Genomic DNA, 22,711 nt, shown 5'->3' with positions numbered 1-22,711 from the left:
GATCTCTTTCTAGCACAGTGGTCCTAGACAGGCTGTTGTGACACTCCTTCTCCATCTATTTGCCATTCAAATCAATAATTTCCCAGAAAAAAAAAATCAGATTTCATGGCACTGTCACAAAATATTACACCTAGTCTTTGCTTTTACAGCACATATATTACATAAAACCAGTGGAACAAGGAGTGAAACCAGGCTGAACACAAATGAGAGTCTTTTTGCGTGGCCAGAAGCATGATGTCACATAATTTCAGACAAAGGATGCTGTGAGTAAGCAAGTTCAAGGAATGGAAATTCAGTGGGCTTTACAGAGAAGTAAAACATATCAGAGAAGCCATGTTAGGATCATGCATCCTCTGAGATGAATGCAGCTGTAGCTTGGGAGAGCACTACATGTGGGGCAGAGTACCAGCTCCTCTTTTTTTGCACTAGTAGCTTGTTATGGCTATTTAAACGACCTAGCAAACCTCTGTTCTTGTATGCAGCATAAGGAATAAATGATGATGATTTTTCACCTAAGTAGAACTAACAGGCAGATTCTTTCTAAATATTAACATCATTTGTGTTTAAAGTTGAAAAATCATGAGTAATAAATGAAAAGTGTCAGATCTTCACAAATGAAAGTCTTCTTTAAAACGGTTTTGTGATTTGAAGGTGGAAGTCCAGACTCTGGTATTATGAGATTCAACTGAAAAGAAAAACTACTATGATTAGGACTCAGAAAACTTAGAATTTTTGTAAAACAAAGAGAACTCAGAAATTGCTGCTACAAGTTAGGCAGGAAAACACATTTTGAGAAGCTCTGAGTCATGCTAATGGCAATGTTACCTAATGATTTACAACAGCATAGGAGAACAACATTAATGAAGATTGTCATTTAGTATGGCACACTGCTTCCCAGGCAGTGTATATATCAACTAGAGACTTGAAGACTTATTGGTATTGGTCTTTTTTAATATATTTTTTACAATCTTCCCTTTCTGATATTTTTAAATGCAGAGACTTAGGAGCCTTTCTAGCATTACTTAAAACATTAAATAAATAGATAAAGATTAATTCCCTGATGTTTGTTTACATCAGAAGTATTTGTACTCAGTTACCAGCTATTCTTTCCTTATAATTGCTTATGACATTGCCACTTTGGTCTTCCAGGTATTTGACCATAGAAATAAATTTTATAATAATTTAAAAACAACACAATTGGAAGAATGACATATTTATAGAGCAAAAAAGAAGCAAGGGAAGAAAATAAGCTTTCTGAAGAGGGTTGGAAAAGAACCATGCTTAACCTTTCTAAAATTGAATTTTATTTATAAAATTTTATCTGGTAGTTTTCATAATATGTTTTACGCTTACATGTCTATCTTCTTCAGCATTACAGAAACAGGTAGTATGAAACTGACAGGATGCCTTCTTCAAATTATATATAAAGACACCTTTACTAGACAGATACTAAAACCTGTTATTCCAATAATTTCCAAAGAAATTTCACTTTAAAACCTCTAAAAAGTCTCAAAGTATAATGGGAAAAGACACTTCACATGTGTCAAATGAACCAAATATTACCTAGTTTTTCTCTCTGATTTTCTAATTAAATTTTTTTAGTCAGCTTCAAGTACCTTTTTAACTACAACAAAGATTCTGTACTCCCATCTGCATAAATTTCTGTGATTCAAATAATTTTGCAGCAGCCATAAATGTTATTGAACAATAACAGGTTTAGATGTTTGCACTGTCATCTATTTTCTATAGTTGCTCTTAAGCGCATTCCTGTGCAAATAGCTATGCTGATACATTATTGAGGGGATTACATTTTCTGTAATTGTTTTGATTTCATTTGATCTTTGATTTTATGAGTATTTTAAATCACATGTTTAATAATGTCTGTTTATTTTACAACCAGTGTGTAGTAGACATTATCTGTTCCCAAAGCATATGGACGAGAGTAAGTAGGGTTATTACAATAGCATCTTGTTTTGGTAACTTTTTTTAAATTTGCAGTCAATTTGATACAACATTGACAGCAATATTAGTTTAATAAGACTTAAATTTCCCCTTCAAACTTTTAAACCACTCAAATTTTCATATTTCCTTGAAGTTGCTATCAACCAATGAATCAGTACTGAAATAATCGAAGTAGTGCGGTAAAAACTAACATTTTGAAAGAAAGTTTCGTCTTTAAGTGATGAAAGATATTTCTGAGTAAAAATTTTAAAAATCATTCATCCACCTAGACAGACAGATGGGCAGATGGATATCTATCTATATTATGCACTGGCAGTTCCATTAAATCCATATTAATGAATGGATTTCCTTCCATTTATGAAGGAAAAATCACTGTTACCCACATGATTTTTTTATTCTATTAACTAGAGCTTGCTTTTATTCCTTTGTATTGGCTTGAAAAAGATTTAAGACTAGATCCTTTTCATATTAGACAGAAATTTAGCTTCAAGTAGACAGGTCATACTAAAAGTAGCTTCCAAATAATTTTTAATCAGCAAAATTATTTCTCCAGATCCTTACATTTTGGGATGTTGTTTATTTGCATCATTTTTACCCGCAAAAAAGAGGTCAGACCTGATATAATCTTCATTTAATATAATAAATAACTATTTTTTTAAATCCCAAACAATTGCTTTAAAATAAAACAATCTAAAAAACTTAAAAACCTTAAAAAACCTTAAAAACCTTTAAAATTGACTTTTTCTAATTGTTTTATCCTCTCCTACTTTATATGTACCTCAGCTGTAATGTTCTTCTTCCTAAGGACCTTATATTTTCAAACCTAGTTAAGAACCAAAATGAAAATAAACTTAACTTAAAAGCATTCTCTTGCTATTAAAGACCTCACTCTTTCCTCGAAATGCTGATGGTCTTTAACCTCTTAATTACCTAAGAAATAATGTGCCTGTTCTTTATTGTAGGTAACTTAATTTGAAATTATTAACTTGTCAAAAGATCCACTGCCACAGCAAACATTTCCTGTTATTTACACTAAGATGGCTTTTTAAATTAAAATGACAGTTACAGCACTACTTATTAGAAAGTGAAGAGAAATACAGTCACTTCTGAGATTTTCTTGTGATTTTGAAAGTTTAATAACCATTTGGGGCTAGATGTTTTCTAATACTCTGACATTTCTGAACAGATCTCTTTTTTAATGCACTCGTCCCATCACTGCTGTGTAAAGATACAATAAAGAATGCATCTATTTGTAATTGTTCTGACAAAGTGCTAATATGTGGCTTAGGTTTAAATTGTGGAAAATGAAAGTTGGGGAAAATACGTGTTTATGCTTGCTTCTTCATTTTATTATTCAGAAGTATTTCTGTAGCACTCACTTCCTTAGAGTCCAAGAGCCAAATTGCCATGCTTTTATACACAGACTGTTCAGGTGCACTTCAATTAAGGAAGTGGTTTTACGTTTTTAAAAATATGTTTCAAAAAGAAAAGAGAAGCAAATAAAAAGAATATTGCATATACCTTACATTCAGTTTGCTACAAAAATGGCAGGGTTTAATGAGCTGAATTTTTCAGTGCACTTTTTAGAATTTTTTAAGTTTGTAGTCATGGTCATCCTCATTAAAATAATAAAAAAGCAGGAAATTATTTCTGCTCAATTATTTTTTTTCCTGTAGAAAGTAATATACGCTACTTTATTATTGCTGCCTTATTACTTATCTTTTATGTTCCCTGCACTGTTCATTTCTGCATGGACAGCACACAATAGAAGAAATGCCAAAGGCTTACAGCATTAAAGACAAAACTAGTCATTTAATTGCATGTCTTTAATGAAAAAACTGGTTTCTACATAATTATGGTCATGAATAAACTATTCCAATTATCTATTTGTTAAAAAACAAAAAAGAAAAAAAAAGTGGAGAACTTGTTAATAAAATATTGTGCATGTAATACAAGGTTGCCATAAACAGAGCTTTCTCATCATACTCTAGAAAAATGTTCCACTAAGATAAGTTCATTACTGTTGAAACTTTTCACTGCTGAAATTAGCAGTGGCAGAGACACTAACTGAAGTGTCATTAATTTGACGTTTCACAAATGTGCAACATTTGTCAGGAAAAAACAGGACACTCGTTCCATAAACACTTAAATATTGTCTTGTCTGGGAAATGCTACTTCAAATGAAGTGGGTTCAGACTTCATAATAACATGCTATCAGCCTGTTTGCACAAAATATAAGTTGGTATTTATATTCACAAGGTCTAATAATTTCTCTCTAGACCTGCCAGAAAATTAACTAATTATATTCTTTTATTAAATATTCTTCCCTAGCTTAGAACATGTCAAACACATTGGCCATTTCATACTTCAGTAAATGCAATGTGCCTACTTAAAAGAAAGAAGAAAAAGGTGTACTTCTGTATTTTCAACGTACAAGCCTACTTTTACCTTTCCCTGTTAGCAGCATTGGTATCTACCAATATGTCACAGTAATGACATTGTAGAGGTAGTCATAGATTAGCAAGCAACAGCAAAGATCAACCACATGATTTTAGAAAACTGCTTGACATTTATGTACTGACCTTCATACACAGAAAAGAATGTGTGCTGCAGTCTGAAGAACAACTCAAATATTAGATTCCAAATATGCTCAAAGTAAATGTGCCAAGGTTTATCTCACCTGTGTTAATCATCTGTGTTAGAAATGTTTCTATTGAAAGTCCAAGAGCTCATGATTCCCATGTGAAAAAAAATCAGGCAAGGAAGGCAGAACACGAGCACTGCTAAGTGAGGACTTCCTGGTGAAAATGACATCTAAGAAGGTAATGTATCCTGGAAGAGTATACAGATACTGCACAGATATATAGATCTGGGGTTAGGAAATCTGGGGCACAGTGGGTGCTGAATTTGGCAAGGAATGTGAAGAATAACAAGAAGGGCTTCTATATAAATGTATGTAACAAAAATTAAAGCAAAGGTACCCTTCCAATAAATGAAAAAGGAGAATGGACTACTGAAAAGGAGAAGGCTAAGGTACAAAACAAGTTGTTTTTATTAATTTCGTCTTATCACTCTTCCCACATTTCTCAAGTCCTTGAGGCAGGGACTGGGAGAATGAAGCCCCTGTCAGCATAAGAGAAATTATAGATGTCCCATCACTGTCAGTGTTTAAAGTCAGGCTGGACAGGACTTTGAGTCACCTGATCCATTGAAATATGTCCCCGTCCATGACCTGGAGGTTGTACCAGATGATTTTCAAATGACTCTATGATTTACGTTCTATAAGGTCACCTATTTTTACTTAAATTTAGGAAAAGAGGAATTGGTATATGGCAACATTGGCAGTGTATACGCTACTAGGGCGTTTAAACTTGCAGAATCAAATAAAATAACCTTTTAAAAGAAGATGTGCCTGTGAATTGATCTCATAATGTCACTATCACTTTTAATGGAGTGAAGGGTCCAACGGTCCAACTGCAGTATAGCAGTCAGCTTTCATATCAGACTCAGTAAAAATATCAAGTAAAAATATCACAGACTGAGTGGACTTGGAAGTGATCCAAAAGTTTGTTCCTCCAAGTCTTGATTTATACTTGTAGCAAGAGTTTTATATCCTCCCCTGTTTAATCAACAAATCAATATCCTCAGTCTCATCCTTTATCTATCCAGCAACTTCCTTAAACCTTTTATTTTTATATTTTGGGAAAGTGAAATAATTTTGTCCTGCACTAGCCTTTATAGAAGAGACAAGAGTTGCAGCATTCAAAACAAAATTCTAACACATAAAATTAGTCCACTATCCACTCATAAAAGTCCATGTCTCTACTTTGTTCTTAGCAAGTAATCCTATTTTGTTTTAAAGAGGGAAAAAATAAGGAAATTGGCACGGTATATAGTATTCCTCAAGTCCTGAATATATGTTCAAATTACATATATATTCCATCATAGAAGAAATTTTAGAGTTAGAAACAACTGCTTTTTTCTCCATAAGATCAAGTCTGCTGACTCAAAATCCAAAGTTTTTCTATTTATGTCTTAATTCAGTAGCACAATATTCAGGAAAGCAAATCTTATCTGAGTAGGCAGGTACTGTTCCTCCTCTCCACCCTCTTCCTCCTTGTTAATCTGTTTTCCAAATCAGATCCTAATTCCGGGAAGAAAGCAGAAGCACAACATACTTACCAGTTACAAAGTCTGGTTTCATGAGGGTTTTCCATGATATTTACAGCTTTGTATTGTTTCATGGTTTTTCAATATGCTGTACACTGAGAGACATTTCCTGTTGCAGCCTGCATTGCTGCTAGTAAAGCCCAAGGTTAAGAAGCAAAAAGGGCCTTTGCATAATATCCACAGGTGTTTAGTTCTGTAAATGTGTGTGGTGAGATGTTCAGGTCCCAGGCACACACACATGCAGGGTCCAGCTCTCTCTCTGTAGGGGCCCAGGGCTGATCCTGGTCTCAGGGCAGTACAAAGATAAGGAAATTTCTATCAGGGGATAGGGAAGGAGTGGCTCAGGGACACAGGAACAGACATAGGAACAGGGGAAGGAGCCAGTGGGGTGTAACTCAGGGGATGCCCCCCAGGGCCTCCACAATTTCCCAATAAAAAGTATAAGTTATGTCTCTGAAACAAGATGATGGTCTCTTTTGATTTTGGTTAAAAGTGGTGAGATCTTAGCTGTAAAGCTACTATACCTGTGGTGGAGAATATAAGAAGGATGGTATTTGCAAGCTGTAGCTTCTACAGCACTTCAAGATCTAAATGTAATAATTTTGCTCTACAAGATGAAGCTATGTATTCTAACTTCAAAAAGTCAGAAGGTTAGAAGAAACAACAATGGGCCACAATAGGCTGAGGCTGTAAACAGGGAAGAGACATAGTGATAATTTCAGGAAATTAGAAGACTAAAGAAAACCAACATTACTAACAGATTTAAATCAAACATGAGCTGCAGTTTACATTTGAGAATGTGGCTGTAGTGCTTTCCAAAAATTATAAATGTAATCTCCAATTTTGCCAACATATTGAATGCATCTGTCACTTGATAGTGTCATTTAAAAGTGTGAGTAGTTCTTCAGATTATTTCCTGCTTCTGTATCAAAGAGAGGGAATGATCAAATTTCCAGGCTGTCCCAGAAATGTCCTCTCCAATATGATTAACAACACTATTGAAATAGAAAAATAGACATTTTCAAAAGCTACAAAATAATGAAGAAGAAAAAGTCCAGATGTTTAAACCCAGAGGAAAATGAAAGTTAAAGCAAAGATTAGTAGGGAAGAATAATTAGTGCATATAATGTGAGGCAAACAGACAAGAAACAGATTCTGTTTTTGTATTAGCAATGAAATGGAACATTTTATTTTCCATCTAAATTTCTGTACATTTACTTAATAAATAGTGTCTTTCATAGATGGGTAATAAAATGCTTCATAGATGTATTAGTATGCAGACCATAATCAAATAAAATAAATCCAGCTCTTTGTTCTATATATCATCATATCATTATCAATAAATCTGGTGGAGTATATATAGAAAGGGGAAGAGAGGGCAAATTCTTCAGAGATTTATTGAACAGGTAAACCTGGGAGACTTGAAGTATAGACTATGAAAAGCAAATCTAAGGAGGATACAGTTTTCAAATACAAATGGGCAGGCACAAACTCTACTGCAAATTGTCTGTCTGACTTTACATCATGAACCACTTAGTTGTTTCAATGAGGAAGGATAAAAAATGCAAATACTCTGTAGGAAAGCTTCTTGAATGTTGACTCCTTGCTTCCATTATTTGGTGATTTAATTGATCTGAAAGGCTTTATTATAGCCTCAAGTACTGAATAAACGATGATTCACACCTTCTCATTTTTTAAGATTCATAATGGTTATAAACCAACATTACAATTTGTCACAATGGTAACAAACCATTCTCTCCCTGTTGTTTGTTTATCACTGTATGACTATCGACTTTTAATATCAGCTGCAAAGCAACTTTTTAAGTGACAGAATACTAAACATAAAAACATCACTGAAATAGTAGTGGAATGTTGACTCCCTGCTTGTGTTCTTATGTAACATTTTAATTGTTCTGAAATGGCGGTTTATATCCTCAAGTCCTGAACAATTGGAAAACAGGCTACTGATATTATCTCAAATTCAACCACCAACAGTGGTATAATCAAAATATAATTTTAGGCTAGGTTTTAGAAATTGGGAAGACTTGTACTGCCTTCTTTAGTTTTGCCACTGTGCCCTGTATGGGGCTGCACTCAGGAGATTCATTAGCATTCCCCATATGGCCTATCCGGTCTAAGTAAATAAAATTTAATTCCCTCAGAGAATCAACTTCACATTTTTTCTGAGAATACTATAGGCATAGGACTGTGTCTACTACATAATTTTATGTGAAATAACTTGCCAGTGATTATATCCTAAAAATAATAGACCTCTTAAGCTTTACTGAAGTTTCAATATATACGAATTGGCACAGGGAGGAACATCTTGAAAAATTGTATATGGGCACTAAGACCTTGGCCAGGGAAAGCTACAATACTTTTTTTTGCATGGAGTGTGAACTACGACAGCATTTTAGGTCCGTAAAAGTTCCAAACTCTCATCACTCAGAAGTCATCTAATAACTGACATCACTGTCATCTTGAAACAGAACTTAAAAGGCTGCACTCCACAGGTACTTTCACTTATGGCATAATGTGAGAAAATTCATCTATGTGATAAGAAATCTAGGGGTAATTGTGATAAAACCTAACCCTTGAGAGATTCAACCCACAGCCTAAGAAAAACACCATCAGACAGGTGCTGTCTGATACATGAGGAGGCCAGCCAGCCCAGCTGGCAGTATTTTATACCATCACACTAACTGATGTCCTCTGAAGTCAGTTGCAAACATCTCAGTGACCTCATCTCCGAAATGTATTAATCATGTAAGCATCCAGACAGTTCCTTCTGCAAACCCACCTGGTGTTCTTATCTTGGGACAAATCACCATCAGAGACAGCAAGAGGGGGTATGTGGCAGGAGCGGGACAGATGGACAAGACTGTAACAGACAACATACAATGGCAACACATGCAGGCAGTGAAGACCCAACTTCTGTCCCCATCACAGCACATTAGCACATATAAAACTCTTTAATCCGTAATAGCATGGTAAGATACGGGTGATTAAAGAGTAATATAAAAGCAAAAGTAAAGTAAGTTTCTTAAAAACATAGACTGCAGAAGAAGCAAGATGCAAAAAGAGAAGGCATCTTTCAAAAATTAGACTTAGAAAATAAGTCTTAATAACCTAACTCATTTGTGTAAATGTCTTAAGCATGTATACAATTGTTTTATCATCATGCAGAAAACTACTGACACAGAATAATAGAATCAGAGAATATCCTGAGTTGGGAGGCACCTGAAAGGATCACTGAGTCCAGCTCCTGGCCTGAAATAGCACAGTCCCAAGAACCATGTCATGTGCCTGAGTACATTGTCCAAAGGCTTCTTGAACTCCATCAGGCTGGTGCTGTGACCACTGCCCTGGAAAACCTGTTCCAGTGCCCAAATACCCTAAGAGTGAAAAACAAACCCTTTTCTAGTGTCTGGCTTAACCATCCTCTGGCGCAACTTCAGACCATTCCTTCAGGTCCTGCCACTGGTCATCACAGTGAAGAAATTGCTGCCTGCCCCTCCTCTTCCCCTCACAAGGAACTTGCAGATTGCAGTGAGGTCTCCCCTCAGTCTTCTCTTGTCTAAGATGAACAGACCAAGTGACCTCAGTAGTTCCTCATATGGCTTCCCCTCCAGACCCTTCATCATTTTTGCAGCACTCCTTTGGACTACAAATATTCTAAATACTCTCTACTTTCTAAATAGCTTTATATCTTTCTTATCTTGGCACCCAAAACTGCCCCAGGACTTGAGGTGAGGCTGCCCAGAGCAGAGTGGGACAATCCCCTCCCTTGCCCAGCTGGCAGTGCTGTGCCTGATGCCCACCAGGACACAGCTGGCCCTTGTCAGCCAGGGCACTGCTGACTCATATTCAATTTGTCCCTCAGTTTCCTTTCTCTGGTGCCCCTCCGCAGCCTCTCATTCCCCAGTCTATCTGTACATTCAGGGTTGCCCCATCAGAAGTGCAGAATCTTCCACTTGTCCTTGTTAAACCCCACAGAGTCAGTGACTGCCCTGCCCTTTGATTTATTGAGGGCTCTCTGCAGGGCCTCTCTGACCTCAAAGGATTTGACAGATCCTCCCCCTTTAGTATTGTTGGCAAACAATATACATTCAAGTCTTGCACTGAATTCAGTTATTAAGATGTTGGAGGAGCACTGACCCTGAAATGAAGCCCTGTGGATCACCACTAGTGACAGGTCACCAGTCTGGTGTAACCCCGTTCACTATAACCCTTTGAGCCTGACTTATCAGCAATTGCTCACCCATTACAAGATGTGGCTAGACATTTTTTCCAGCTGTGGGCTAGACATTTTTTCCAGAAGGATGCTATGAGAGACTGTGTTGGGAGTTTTACTGAAATCCAGAAAGATAATTAACATCAACTGGTTTCCCTTGGTTAACTAAGTGGTTTACCTTGCCACAAAAAGAAATTAAATTTTGAAAAGAAGGACTTCTCCCTCATGAAGCCACACTGGCTGTGACCTATGACTGTATTGTCCTTCAATTGTCTTTCAATACCACCAGAATAATCTTCTCCATAATTTTTCCAGGCACTGAAAGTGAGACTGAGAGGCTTATAGTTTCCAGGGTCATCTGTATTGCACTAGAGGTCTAAAACTACAATGGAAAAAGGCATGCATGGCTGATCTTTCTATTGAGGGTGAGGATAAAGAAATATCTCTACAATATCGCCTTCAATTTTTCTTTACTCTTCCCCATATTTCCTTTCAATCTTGTGATAGGATATGAAATCCTAAGAGACACTGTATCTGTTTCAAATACAGGATGGGAAGGAAAGAGAAATAAGGATATAGGAAGGATTAATAGATTTCTGGTTTTATAACAAAAAAAAATGTGATCATGTGACTTTAAGTTCATCTGCTAATATATGATTCATAGTTCCTTTTTCCTATTTAGAATTATGACACCAAAATCCCCCAAATTTCTGAAGAGAATCTTACACGTTTACACTCTAATGTTTTTAGGTCAATAAAAATGAAAGGGATTTTCATAAATATTACTTTAACTTTATTTAATTGAACTGCTTCAGCACTACCTTACAAATTTACAATGTAACAGGCCAAGCTACAAAATATGATAGAATGATACTCTGACACCATAGCATGCTTTTATTTGCAGTTGCAAGTTTCAATGAGCTACTTCTGCTCTTTTTCAGATTTTCTTACCAATAAAAGAGAAAATATAAAATTAATTACTAATCAAGTATTTTTAGAATATTTGAAGCATAATTTTAGATTTTTTTTAAAAACTAAGTTAGAAAATTCTTAACCTTATATGAGAAACCAGTACATTACAAGCCTGCCCTAAAATGCTGTGAGTGCTAGGTCTGTTTTCTAATTTTTCACCTTATTAATTTTTACATATGAAGTAATTTACTTTGTTCATTCTACAAATTTGAGAACAGCAAATAATTTCTTTAAGTCAAGCCATGAAATGCAATCTGGCCAGCCAGATGTTAACTTGGATTTGTACCTTTTTTTGCATCCTAAACATAGTCAGCACAAAATTCTGCCATTTACACATCATATTCCTGTAGGCATCAAGATAGTTATAAGCAAAAAAGGGGCCACTTACTTACCATTATAGAAGCTCTCATTTCTTCTTTCTGTTCTTTCTACTTCATCACATATCATAACCAAAATATATATTAAATTGCTTTCCTGATTACATACTTTGGAAAACGTGATGGAGGAACAAGGGTGTGAAGGAAGAACTTGTGTCTAAGGGGTCATTTTATGCTTGGATGATGGATAAGAATGGCATTGAAGGGGAGCAGGCTGGTTACTACTGAGGGCCTTAATTTAGTGTAAATTGTGAAGGGTTTAGTATAAATTGACAGTTGTCATGCAGAGCAATGAGCTATAAAATTACTAAAGTTATACCACAGTCAGCTTTTCCTACTGCTGGTCTGCTTAATATTTAAGAAAGTGTATTTCCTTTTGCTAGTTTTAATCAAACGCACAGATTCATGCAACCTAAAAGACTTGTCACATCTGGAGCTTGACTCTTCCAAGGGGAAATTGTTTCCTACTGTATACTTATCAATGCACTGTCCTAAAAGACATATGGTTTAGTCTCATTTTAAGTATCTCATTTTAAATATTCCATGGCCTAATAGATCTCACTGTCAAATGGCTTTTATATGAAACTCAGCTTGAGTTTTCCCATAATCTTACCTCATTACTCAAGAATGATGCACTGTAAACTAATGTAAATATTTTTTCTCTTACCTATTAGTAAACCCCTGCAGGAGCAGTAGATTGTCATAATGTTTCTTTATTTGTTATTACTCACACACAGTAAAGCGTATGTATGAGTCTGAAGTCTGATATTTTATCATAGAAGAAGATATTAAAAATATTAGCCATGGGTCCTTTCTAAATATAGATTTAACTACTGTTATCCATACTGGTAATAAGTACTCCAGGGGTATATATCCAGTTTTCATCTCTTTCTATACTTACAATCCTGCAGAATGCATTCCTTCAATTTTTCTTGCACACTTTTTTATTGTTTTTTTTTTTTTTTTTTACATTATGCACAGGGAAGCACAAGTTAGGAAACCAAACGTTGCTTCAAAGATATTACAAACAAAAAAGTGACATGATACAAGTTACAGAATGGAAGAAAATTTGAAATACCAACTGACAAATATTAGCTCCTCCTGAGCTACATGAGTGAGGTGGAAATCAGTAAGCTGGGCAATAGGTCAGAAGTGCTTAGTAATGTCTCTAGAATGGGCAACCATGGCCAGTAATAGTGATCTTGGCTTTCTAGAGTGGAACAGGCAATAAGACAGATGAGCAGGTTAATAATGGACTGACTTTGGAGGCAAGGTTGACATTACTGATTTCAAGATCTTTTCTTATACTGAAGAAAAATTTACATTTAGGAATATAAGAGAAGAGGAATTCATATTAATCAGACAGAATATTATCAGATCCAATGGAAAGGTTTTTGGCTAAAATAAAAATTTGTGCAGGACACACACCAATTCAGAAATAGAACAACGTCACTAAGGACAATAAAGCAATTCTTAACAAAGTGAGCCAGGCTCCATGAAGACAATTTTCTTAAATGTTGATTGACAATATATTTGACAAATAGAGAAATATGTTTCTCTTTTCTACTAAACAGAATGACTACCTGGTTCTGCTTAAGTGTCCCAGATCTATGATTAACTTTCTTTCTGGGACAAGCCTCTGTAGACTCCTATCTAGTTCCACTACATACCTGTTTTCCAATACTACTGATGTATCTCTTCAACATAACTTCTTCCCCTTCCTATGAGTATTTTTTGATTGATTTCTCCAGTCTTCAAAACCTTATTTTTCTGAGCAAAAGCTCTTTCAATGCCCATATCTAATAAATCTGGAGAATTAGGTTTCCAATGGATACTCGTAAGTCTTTCTTATCTAATATAATTTGTGCTTGTCATTAAGATGTTATCTCTTTGAGAGCATAAATCAAAATGTTGGAGTTAACTAAATGTTAAATCATTTCAATAGGCTCCTATGAAGTTGTAGCTATTTGTTAAAGTGTGGTTGTTGTTGAAGTTCACAGCTTTTAGTAGGTCTATAGTATATCCCAGCTTCAAAACAGATATAGGTATCAATATATTACATGTGTGCATGTGTGTGCACTGTTCATAATTCTCATGGATTTTAAATGTTTTCCTTGTCTTTTTTTGGGTTTTTCATTTGTTTGTTTGTTTGTTTTGTTCTGAGATTTTTTAAACTTATGACTGGGTTTTATTGTATTTGTTCAAAAATCCTATGTTCCCTTTTGTTCATTGTAAACAGTTACAAGACTATAAAGTGGAATCACATACTAAAATAAGTATTTTCTTTACTTATTGGAAAGTAGCTTATGACCAATATATTTGTAGATTCATCTGTAGGAAGAAAACCTACACCAGAGTAAAAGGAATTGTCTTTTAATTTATCATAAAACAGCACAGGTATCTTTAAAATTGAAGGAATATACTTTGTGTTAAGTTTTTTTTCTAAATCTTAGGAGAAACTGGGGTTTTTTTCTGACTGTCCTTGAGTTTGACTTGCATGTACTTCATATAAAACTGATGGTGACACTCCGCAATACTTGATACAAATGAACAACGAAGAAACTGAGACTGAGTTCTCTGTACTTTTGCTCTGGAAAAAGATGCAAAGTTCAAGAGTAAAGCTGACTGAATTCTCACAAAACCATTTCCATTTCCATTTCTTTAGTAGAAATCACTCCTGCAAACAGCTGGGCTAAATACTAGAACTTAAAGACATCTCCTTGATAGGATTTATTCATTCACACTTATTTGCAGTAAAACTTCACATCACAGGTTCTAATGGGTGAAAGAAAATGAAAGAAAGAAAATACCTATAACATGTCCAAATTCTCCTGTGTCACTTGGTCAGAGGTGCCAAGATCAAATGTACGGTTATTTCAAAAGACCACGAAACGCACACAGAGACACAATACACCTCATATTTCTGTGTATTGGCTCCTTAGCAGTCATGTACTTTTTTTTTTTCCCTAAGTTTCTATTATTTCCCTTTTATTTTGTAAACAAAATAATGATAATAATTCAAGGGGCGAAAACCAAAAAATACTAATGAGTCATATCGTCCCTATAGCCTCTACCATTCAAATACACATCCTCTTAATGGCCAGGCATTGCTATTCAGAACACACAGCCTTTCACAGTAAAGTAGATGAAACTTCTTCAGTGAGACAATATAATATTTCTGTTCTGTCCCTAGTACATATTGTGTCTCTCTCTGTGACTGACCTCCAATTATAGATTATTTGTCAAAGAAAATAACACTTACTAAATTAAAGGAATATATTTTATGCTCAGAGCACACTGTAGCTCTATTGAAAGCCTCGCCTGGTTTTGGTACCTTCACAGGCTGCTTCATTGTTCACACAATTTATTTCCAGTTAAAACTAGAAAACCCAGAAAGGTATTTTTTCCAGTATTTGATGACTGATTTAGTCTAAGCAATTCAAAGAAAAATGTAAAGCTTCTATACATGAAATCTAAAATAATTTTTACTTATTTTGTAAGAACTGGATTTCCAAGATTTTGTGAGATTGTTATTAACGAGGGAAACCTCTAAAGAAAAAAGAAAAATCACAGAACTATATTGATGTGACATATGCTACAGGTAAAGCATGATTATTTACACAGAATTTAGCTTTTATGGGCATGAAGAAGAGTGACAATAAAGGATTTTTACCATCAGACTGCCAATTAAACTGCAAAATGCCAATTTTTCAGTGGGATAGCAAAAATTACACAGCTAAGAAATAGCAATCTTCTATAAGGTCACTTAATAATAAGACACTTCAGAAAGTAGCTTGTTAAGAGCTAGACTGCAACATCCTTTATTAAGTCCTCATCAACTATCTTAAAATTCTAGTTCAGAGTTTATGGACTTGGCAGACCATCATTACTGTTTGGTTTTTTTATCCTTCAATATCAGAATTCAGAGGTTATTGCCTTCAGGAATAATCATAACTTTTTCATTCTAACCTAGAAGCCTATCGCTTAGTAAGTAGCTGATCAATCAACACAAAATCAGAAGCTAAAGAAAATGTCTGTGCATGTATAATGATGGCATAATGGTAAAAGCAGTATACAAAAAGGTTTTTGGTTAGATAATAATAGCAATCTCTTAGAGTGATCACCCACAAAGAGTTCAGTGTGTTATGAATGAAGTCCCATATGTCTAATTCAATAAACAACAAAGTTGAATTTAGCAGTAATTTTAATTCAGCAGCTATTTTATATACAATAATACAATAAAATATAATCAAGCAGATACAAAAAGAAATTTGGCAGTGGTTCAGACAGAGCATAAGCAAAACCGATCAGTCGGGTTACGGGGAGGGCTTTTCACCCTGCCTCACACAGAAAAAGCACAGGAATCCAAACACAACTTATATACTGTGCCCTAATACATATGCATCAATATCTTTTCCTCCTACTTTCAATTCTTGAAATTGACGCCACTATATTGCATAGCACATGCTCCGCTTGTTTCTAAGGGGTCTTCTTGGCATTTGGGTGGTCGCTTCTGATGAAGGCTTCTCATCATCATCATCACTGTCCTTTGAATAACCCCATACATTGCACATGCACCCCAAGTCTTGTGCTATAGAAGCCAGCATTATATTCCTATTATTTCATAGATACCTGGAATCGTCCCAATTTTGTCCATTTCAAGGCTGATTCTTTAGTTATCCTGAGACCTATTCTATTTTGAGATTTTACTTATCTCAAAATACATCCTGTCTCCTATTTTCTCACGAACATCTGAAAACATCTGTTTTGTGACACTAATTACATATCCTTTTCCTCTATTACTTTTTACAAATATTTTCTAAAATATTGATATAGTTACAATTGTTAGCACAAATCACATTAATTTATCACAAGTGGGGCATTGCAATACATACTGTCTGGAAAACAATCTTTAATAACAAGTGAACCATTTATAAAATACAGAATAATTTCCTACCAAATGTTACTATTGACTATGAACACCAGATAAAACCAGACCGTTTACTCCAAAATTCAGACAAACAGATAAGAAAAAACCCCACCAGATCATGGAGCAAATTCTGAAGTACAATTTAGATGATAAAATATTTATTTTGTAGGTAGCTATACTTCTCTTTTGTGTCTACAAATACAAGCGCAGTTCTATGCATTTTGATATAAGCCCAACGCAAATTTTGTATCTGTTTCTTACTCATATTGTCATTCTTCCAGGTGATATCCAGCCAAATTCTTTTAAAACTAACTTTTTCTACGTCTCCACTTATTACTTATATTTCCCTTTGCCTATTTTTTTACTAAACACTAAGACATTTCTAAAATCAGTCTCCAATTTTCCCCACACCTTCTTTCATTCTCTAGTTGAATATTTTGCATTGTGAAACCTAGCTTTTGCTCCTTGCTTTTTGCATAAGCTAAACCCATGGACCCTTCAACTCCAAAACAGCCATCCTCCATCTCTTTTTATGAGACCTTCTTTTTCAAAAAGAGCTCTGCAATTTGTGTCTTCTTTCTATCTTGCAACTCTGTCCCATATGCTGTACCTAATTATGATTTCCTCGCCTACTGCATAGTTATTTTCCTTTGTCCTTGTTGTCCTTGTTACAATTTATGCATGAACAGAAAGTTTTTTATTTACACTTTTTGGTTTGCTATACCAATACACAGAACAATGGACAAAGCAGTTCCTATAACTTGACCTTTCCCTATCAAGTAGAAAACTATGATCTCACTGTTACCTTGTGGTTTCCTTTTCTGCTCTATTTCACCCCTTTATGCCACTGGTCTTGAACTTTTCACAGTAAGCCTTAGGCTACCTAATTGTCAGTGGACAATAAAGCTTTTCCAAATCATTTATTCACAAAATAGGCAACTTACTTTAGATAGGCTTTCAATAACTAGCTGCCAATCATCTCTAACATGTAGACACCTAAATTACATATAGTAAATTATCTCTAATTGAAAATAGTGAAGTGTCTTCAAAAAAACCACTCAAATTGTCATAGAATCATAAAAAGGTTTGTTTGGAGGGACCTTTAAATATCATTTAGTCCAACCCCACTCTAATGAGCCCCACACCTTTCACTGAATCAGGTTTCACAAGTACAATTTCTCTTGGGGAAATTTAGAATTTTATGACAGTATACTGCATTTAGTATTTTTTTGCCCAGATTTTCAAATGAACGCAGAAGATTTATCTTTGTTGCATCTAACCTAATCTTGGGGCTTCAGATCTTGGCAATAGATCTGAAAAGCTACAATAGTGAGTCAACATGTTGGATAGTGTATGTATGGGGTTGTGAGGAGCCAGTTTAATTTTGATTTCTGTCTCAACACTTGTTGTCAGATGCAAGCAGGGGAGGGGTTGCACATGTGCCACTTGCAGGAGTCAAGCAGAAGACGGGAGAAAGCCTTGTCTCTTACTTTGCCCGGCAACGATGTCATGTCCCACATGGGACAAGCAGGCAGCAGACCACCAGGGACACTGCACCCTCCAGAGGGGCTCTCCAATAGATGGAAAAAGGTCTCCACCAATGGACTCCACCAGTGGAACACTGGAACACTGTGCCAGTGGTCTCCTGTCAGCAGGCAGATCATGGGAGGAGACGGGGCACAAAAACAACTGAGGCACAAGCTCTGGGGCTTTTTTGACTCAGGGCTTTCTATGTTGGGGCATTTGGTCTTGTCTTTTTGCCCAGGCTTGAGGTCTGCTTCTTGCCCTGGCCCTAGCCTGATTTTGTCCTTTTTGCCGTAGCTCCAGCCCGCCTTTTGGCTCTTTCGCCCTTGCCGGCCCTTACTCTCCCGCAAGTACTCTCCCTCCCTCTCGCTGGGCATTTGGCTGGACTCTGGCTGACCTCCGAGCCTTGTGGGCAGCCCGCGTCCCGCCCCACGCCTCGCCTGTCCCAGCCGCCGCCTGTCCTGCCTCCCTGTGCTCTGACCCACGCCCTGCCTGCTTCGTTCCTGCGCTCCTGCCTGCCTCTAGCCCTGCTTCGCCGGTCCAGCCGGCCAGCACGATCCCCACCGCCATCCTGGCCAGCGTTCCGGGCCTCCCGCCCGAGCGCCGCCTCCCTCACGCACCGGTGTCCGGCTGCCCGCGGCCACGGGAGCTGCGCCTGTGGGGCCGGGCCTGTGGGGCTGTGCCTGTGGGGCTGTGCCTGTGGGGCCGGGCCTGTGGGGCCGTGCCGGTGGGGCTGTGCCTGTGGGGCCGTGCCTGTGCGGCTGCGCCTGTGGGGCTGTGCCTGTGGGGCCGGGCCTGTGGGGCTGCGCCTGTGCGGCTGCGCCTGTGGGGCCGGGCCTGTGCGGCTGTGCCTGTGGAGCTGCGCCTGTGGGGCCGCGCCTGTGGGGCCGCGCCTGTGGGGCCGCGCCTGTGGGGCCGTGCCTGTGGGGCCGTGCCTGTGGGGCCGTGCCTGTGGGGCCGTGCCTGTGGGGCCGCGCCTGTGGGGCCGCGCCTGTGGGGCCGGGCCTGTGGGGCTGTGCCTGTGGGGCCGGGCCTGTGGGGCTGTGCCTGTGGGGCCGGGCCTGTGCGGCTGTGCCTGTGGGGCCGGGCCTGTGGGGCTGTGCCTGTGGGGCCGCGCCGCTCCGAGAGCTGCGCAGGCTCCCCGGCAGCCAGCGGGCACACGCTCCCCGACCCTCGCCCGTCGGCGGCACTCCCTGTCTTCGGGTGGTAATGCCCGCTTTTTCTGTCTGTCTCCTCTCTCTCGCTTCACCATCCTTTTCTGTCTTTTCCAGACCTCTTCAGTAGGGCAGTGCCCTTTTCTTATTAACAATAAAAGGTTAACACGGGGGGACTCAGGCAATAAATTAAAAGCAACAATTTTCAAGATGCTGTTCTAGGATGCATTCTCATTCTCCAAAGTGTTGCAAAACAAACTGTTAAAATACTTAATGATTTCCTGCATTGTAAAGTATCATGCTAGTTAGCCCACATTCAAATTAATAGTTTTAAAATATAAATTTAGAAAATGAGAAAAGACATTTCCTTAAAAACATCTTTGTTTAATCGATTATATAAATTTAGCCAAAGATATTTTGCACATAAGCACTAAAAGCTTAAAAAATACACATGGAGATTAACAGTCAGAGTAATATATACCTGTTAGTTCACTTTGCAAACTCAGTTTTTTCATATTTGTGGGAATCCATAAAATCAGAGGGTTTTGGGAAAGCTGCAGAAGGCAGGCCCCAGAGACAGCAGAACTGTGATTGGAGCTAAGCAGCAGCCATGAGATTGGTCGGCAGAAAAATTATGTAAGAAGTAGAAATGAAAGGACAAATAGAACAATGGTCTGTGTATTAACACTTGTCTAGAATAACTCCCTAAGCTACAGAAAAGTTTATCTCGTAAGATATTAGGAAGTTTGAAGCTTAATAATGGAGCTCTGTGCATTGTGTTTTAAGGCTCACAAGCAGGTATTGTATTTGAAATAAGCAGACATTGTTTAACCAAAGGTACGTGTGCTTATAGTGATTGGATAGAACTACTGTCAATGTGCTTTTGCTTTGTGTGATTGGTCAAAAAACTTATAAAGTAAGTTGTGACATTAAGTTCTTGGTCTGCTGCCTGAGATGTGAGCTGCTGGCATCTTCCCATTGTCATCACCATGTAATGAGACTGATGCTGGAAAATAAAACAGCTCAAGACGCGTTTCTAACAATCCTGTCCCGTTCGTGATTTGTCCATAGCCCTGGCCGGCGATAAAATTGATTAAAGATTAATTTCATAAAAAGTTTTTCATTGTATAAGAGAATTTTTGCTGTAAGAATTCTTGTACAAGAGAATTGTATGCTGCAACACAGATCAACATGGACATGAAGTCACATTGAAAGGAACTACAATTAACTTCTTATCTCTGCCATCTGACTATTACCACCTTACCAAGAGCTGAGAACAGGGACTTGGCATCAGTATGTACCAGTCACTGATGTCATGGAGTCGTGTGAGATACTGTGCTATTTCTGTTCTCTTCAGCAGTGGGAGTATAAATACGGCTTTAATTTTTCATAAAATACCAGGATCCTGATCTTTAACATGATTCTCAAGAGAATGCCTATGGAAAGGTAAAAAAACAGGACAAACATCGTTTTACTCTGGTAGTCCTGAGTCAAATGATGGTTTTATCTATGCGTGTGAGTGCATGTATCTTCAACAAATCTCTCCTATCTTATTTTAAATTCATTCCGGATTTGAACACCAACCATTTTCTTCAGCATGGAGTTCCACAGTTGCAGTACCCACTTTACAAAACAGTACATTCTAACATTTTAATGTGCTTTTTGATGTAATTTAATTCTTCTATTGAAAAATAATAAAACCAGCGTGTGCCTCTTAACCTAATTTCCATGCTGAAGGTACTTGAAATATGGATGTGGATTCTTATTAAGGGAATATGGTAATTTTTGAATTTGGTATACCTTTTTTATTGCCAGTCATGCCAGAATAATGGAACAAAGAAGCTTAGAATTTACATTGGTGAAATATTTCACAAAAATTAAATGACAGTCATTTTGGATCTGTTTTTTTAGCTGGAATAAGTAAATCTGCCTCTGAAAATAAGAAAGCCTAAGAAGATAAGACTGTTTATGGGTGCTGCCTTGTTACCTTCATCTTGGTTGTGCAGTCCAGGGCAGATTCTTCAGCCCTTAAAATACTAAACTGGAATAGCATTATGTAGACAGATATGGTATGTGCATGTAGTAACATTATATGTCTGTGTCTGTAGATATGTGTGTGTGTATATCTATATATGTGTATATATATCTATATATGTGTGTATATATATCTATATATCTATATATGTGTGTATATATATATATATATATACATACACATATACATACTCTATGAAGATAAGATTAAGTGTAAATATACAAATATTTATTCTTGAAAATAATAAATAATGTGTCTATAAATAGGAAACCAATATGTGATTCAGCATTTTATTTTGGATAGTTGACTGTCAAAACTATATACAATATATTGTACAAGATCCAAATGTGATTGATAACCTCAAAGGCAAAATATATTTCATAAGTTTTCATAATTGGAACAAATTCCTTTCTATTTTCCTATGAAAAACTGAAACAGTGAAATCTTACTACCGGTCATGTATGCCCAGGTTGTATACAGAATCATACTGGCTAAAAGGTCTTGCGTTTATCCATCATTAATTTCACACATTCAGACTCCTGAATTACAGTAAAAATGAAGAATGCAAAATCCTGTTGTATCATGCTCAGTTTGTTGGTTATTTTGATTACTTCATAAGTGAAATGTGTGTGTATGCTCACAATTAGGAGAAGGTATGGGTAGTATGGGGGCTGTGCTTTGGATTTCTGGTGCAAACAGTGTTAGTGTACAGGTCTAGTTTTGATATTGTTGGGCACTGAGCCAAGGCTTTTTCTGCTTCTCACCCCGCCAGTGAACAGGCTGAGGGTGCAAAAGGAGTTGAGAGGGAACAAATCCAGGACAGGTGACTTCAGCTGACCAAAGCGATATTCCGGGCCAAATGATGTCATTCTCAGCGTATTAAGGGGAACGTGAAGAAGGAAAAAGGGGAGATTTAAGACAGAAGACATTTGTCTTTCCAAGTCACCACTATGTGATGGAGCACTACTCTGCTGGAGATGGCTGAATGCCAGCCAGCAGATAGGAATAGGTGAATTAATTTCTTGTTTTGCTTTGCTTGCATACGTGACTTCTACTTCCCCTATTAAACTCTTTGTCTCAACTGATAAGTTCTCCCACTTTTACCCTTCCAATTTTCTACCTTGTCTCGCTGCTGGGGGAGTGAGTCAGTGGCTGCATGGAGCTAAGCTGGGACTGTATATACTATCCATGACTGATGTACATCCTGTCAAGAATCTACAAAGATTTACATTGTAAGCATATAAAAAAATATTTAACATTAAAAAAGAATATTCTAAAATTGAAAGCTATTTGGGGAAATTTAATTCTGTAAGAGGCAGATTTTTCCAAACTTACAGTGTGATTTTTCTCTTG

Source organism: Camarhynchus parvulus, chromosome Z, assembly GCF_901933205.1.
Source record: "Camarhynchus parvulus chromosome Z, STF_HiC, whole genome shotgun sequence".
Lineage (NCBI taxonomy): Eukaryota > Metazoa > Chordata > Aves > Passeriformes > Thraupidae > Camarhynchus > Camarhynchus parvulus.
This window is presented reverse-complemented; position numbering follows the sequence as displayed.